Source organism: Mastigoproctus giganteus, chromosome 9 (assembly GCF_048544385.1).
Source record: "Mastigoproctus giganteus isolate SK-2022 chromosome 9, ASM4854438v1, whole genome shotgun sequence".
Classification (NCBI taxonomy): domain Eukaryota; kingdom Metazoa; phylum Arthropoda; class Arachnida; order Uropygi; family Thelyphonidae; genus Mastigoproctus; species Mastigoproctus giganteus.
In genome coordinates this window covers 65,228,372-65,232,184 of record NC_143583.1, presented here as the reverse complement: position 1 = coordinate 65,232,184, position 3,813 = coordinate 65,228,372, and the positions used below count along the sequence as shown (strand labels likewise).

At 34.0% G+C, this 3,813-nt stretch overlaps 2 non-coding genes across 2 annotated transcripts; one reads left to right on the top strand and one right to left on the bottom strand.

Annotated features, from left to right (window-relative positions):
* The first annotated feature begins 1,454 nt into the window (after nucleotides 1-1,454).
* TRNAQ-UUG (transfer RNA glutamine (anticodon UUG)) lies at nucleotides 1,455-1,526 on the top strand. The gene has a single exon. It is a non-coding gene; the product is annotated as a tRNA-Gln (tRNA).
* A 931-nt stretch (nucleotides 1,527-2,457) lies between these two features.
* Nucleotides 2,458-2,529, bottom strand: TRNAQ-CUG (transfer RNA glutamine (anticodon CUG)). Its single transcript has one exon. It is a non-coding gene; the product is annotated as a tRNA-Gln (tRNA).
* Between the last annotated feature and the right edge of the window lie 1,284 nt (nucleotides 2,530-3,813).

The following is a 3,813-nucleotide window of genomic DNA, read 5'->3' as shown; positions in this document are numbered from 1 at the left end:
TTTGTCCATTAGCTAGAAGGGTGACAACGTCCCGTTGCAGAAACCAGGTATCCCATAAATTCTGTCCTTTCAGTGTACATACATACATTATGGGAAGAATAAGAAATCATTCTAACTCTGCAGCTTTTCGTAATAAGTCCATTAAGCCGACAACTTGAAGCATGAAACCTAATATAAGAACAGATTACACGTCCTCTTGTTATGGTAAGCTTAAAATCACTTACTGAGAGGAAATAAGCTGAACTCGGTTGCAAATTTTGTTGTCATTAAGTTTTTGCTTTTATGTTAATTTTTTTGTTTAATTCCAATGAAACGGTTTTATTTTTGAAGTTTTAAGGTTTAGTTATTATTTTATTTGCTAATGCAATTATTTTGCACGAAGCAATGGGACTACGTTAAAGATTCATTGTTGAAAGGTCAGTGCTTTTGCACCATGTTTTGCTAGTAGTGAACTTTTCAAGTCGATAATTGGCATACGTACATATGCATTCTGGGAAGAATAAGAAATGATTCACAATATGAGATACAATCAATAAAACGATGCCAATTATTGACTTGAACAGTTCAATACGAGCAAAAGAACTGACGCTTCAATAGTTTATTTGCTAATATAGTTTAAACTTTAATTATTTTAATTAAGTAGTTACTCATTTCTTGTCCAATGACAATGAAATCATGGAACTGAAAAACAAAAAAAATAAATAAATATTTCGATACTGCCACAATTTGATCTCAGCTCGATGACTTAAGAGTACAAAATTCTAACCATTAAACCCAGAACCATTGCCTTTTAATCCCGAAGATGAGCATATAACGGGCGAAACTGAATTATGAAATGTAATGTGGACATTGTAAATTTTTAAGGTATTTATGTTGGAAGACGTTAAAGCGAAAGAGAAAAAGAAAATAAATTATCTTCATTCACAATATAGCAGTATATGCATCCTCTTTTTATAGCCTTAAATGTATTATTAGCCGTATTTCGATTAAGCTTCCGACATTCCCCAAACTCAAATAGCTGATATGGTGAAAACAAGGACATTGTGTATCCTTTTCACCTATTCTACAAGACTCGACAGTAGATTCTTTCATTGAATCTCTCATAAAATTATTAATTTTCCCTCTCTCTGTCTCTCTTTTTACTACGTACAATTCGAAGGTTTATATAATTTTTTGTATTTGGACTGCAAATGTCACAGGTCAATGAGCTGGTTTTTTAAACTGCTATTTTATTGTTCGGTTGAAAACATCAATGGCACCATAGTGTAACTTTTATAGATTCCGAATTAAACGAACGATTCAATAGCAAATATACTCTTGACTCCATATATTTTATTTAATTTTCAAGATTATGAAAGAAGACCTTGAATTCATTACTAATAACTGCTGAAAAACTAATTTATTATAAAAGAAGCAAAACAAAATGCATAATTTTTGGTGATGAATGTATATGTGGTTCCATGGTGTAATGGTTAGCACTCTGGACTTTGAATCCAGTAATCCGAGTTCGAATCTCGGTGGAACCTGTTTATTCTTAAATATGCACTTAATTTTTGCCTCTTTCCTTGTACTTTCAAAGTCAAATGACATTACTGTGGAAATTTGAAACAGAAATTGGTTGAACTGTGACATGGAAAAAGCACAAAAATATATCACACGAGTTGTCATGTTGATAACTTTACTGTTCTGAAACACGTTACGAATTATACAATCCAGGTTATTTTGTAATATTTAGCAATTTAAATTGATTTTATTTTGTGTTTTTATCATGGCAAAGTATTTTGTCAGTAATGGCGTGGTGTAAATTTATAAGATTTCAAATGGACACGGTTTTAACACGCTAAAATTGACTAAAGACGTTTATACTGTATTGGGAACGTCATCGTAGATTTATTTTTATCTTAAAGTTCGAAGGATTTTCAAATATGCTGTTCGAGTTGAGACAAAACTGTTGTTTTGTGTTGTCAGAGGAGGAGTAATAACTTTGTAAATCTCTAGGTCAACCGCGAATTGGTTGCTACTCGATGTTGTGGAACATGAACCAAATAATTCAGATATAGCATTAACAGATAAGGGCCTAAAGGAGATTCTAGTGGGACTTAAAATGAATCGAAGCCTCTCCTTTAACGAACAGATAAATTCTGGTTACGTCAGCCATTTAAGTGGATCCAGTAAGGAGAACCATCAAGGAATCTATTTATTTTTATCAAGACTGAAATGGAGGTGAACACGACACTGGTTTATATCTATTACTGCCTATCCTTCTAGGGGTTCCAACTAACCCACACGTGAGGGCAATTTTAATAATGCATTTTTTCAAAAATATTTGTAAAATACTCGTATAAATGAAAACTACGTTACGTTTTTAAATACATAATTGGTTAGTTCATTAGTCCATAATATACTGTTATGCACTGAATAAATGAATCTAATTTGTTTATTTGAAATAAAAAGTTAAGGTCCCACCGAGACTTGAACTCGGATCGCTGGATTCAGAGTCCAGAGTGCTAACCATTACACCATGGAACCACGCGCTTTGATTTTCTGACAACTGAATTATCGATGCTCCCTAGCTGAAAAATTTAGTTCAAAGAGTAGTAAATAAAATTTCATAAACACTCTATCAAATCTTAATTTCATTATGCCAATACATTGTAAGTAACGATTGTAGTTAATAAAAAAATGTAGCAGAAAGTGAATACGTTACATCTGATCCAAAATCAACACACTGCATTCGAACAAAACATTTCTTCAAGTAACAGAACCACTACATTACAAAATCTTTTGTTTTTAATACAGCATGCAGAATTTTACGCGCAGTTGCAGCAAGTTCAATGGAATACCCGAAAGAAATTCTTTTGTTTTCATCTCATCGTACGTAAAGTACCAACGAAACCTTAATGCCATAAGAGATGGGGTTTTTACTTTTTATTTTCTGGATGACGTAGTTATTTTGCTGAGAAATAAATGCGCTTTGATTTCTGCGTGTTGCGTTGTACCCATCGACCTGGGGTACTCTATCAGCTGCCCCGAACTCGTCCGATATCCAAACCGGCAACAACATTCGATATTCCATTACCTCGGAGAACATTTCAACTAGCAAGCTGCTGACTTCTCAATTTTTTTGTACTCCCCTCTCTCGCGAGATCCTCCTTCTCCACGCACGACAATACATGATTGATGTGTGCTTGTTGATGTCCAGGTTGGTAAAGGCAGCTTTCTGAAAAAAGCAGGGATATTATAAGGCGAGAGGCAGAAGAATGCCCTCGCGATAGTTCTTTGCGAAGCAAGAAAATGCAGTCATTAGAGGGTGGCCCATACACTTAACTTAAGACCGTTTCTTTCTTTTTTTTTATTAAAAGACGATCGAGGCAAAGCCTCTATGCGAGGATGGCATATATCTAACACGCATGCAATTGTGGCAACGAAAAAAAAATCCCTCTGCAATTTTATAGTAAACAGGATACAAAAGCGAGTTCTTGGAGTGAAAGAAGGTTTCAGACAGTAGTGAAACAAGTCAGCCATCGATGTAATGTGTGTTTACAATTTGTTTTTCTTCAAACTGATAATTAGTAAAACTTTTTAAAGCTTTTGACTCTTTACAACGATTAATAATTGTCCGAAATGGCCTTGATTCACAATTAAATCCCTCAGGCCCTTATGTTCAACAGGGGGAAATAAGATCTATGATTAGATTTATCCAACCAAGAAACTGCAACAAGCAAGAGACTCGCTTTCAACACTTTATCTAATATTTTGGTATTTATTTTATGTTTATTTTTTGGGCACGTTCACTATGGATACAAAAGGAAT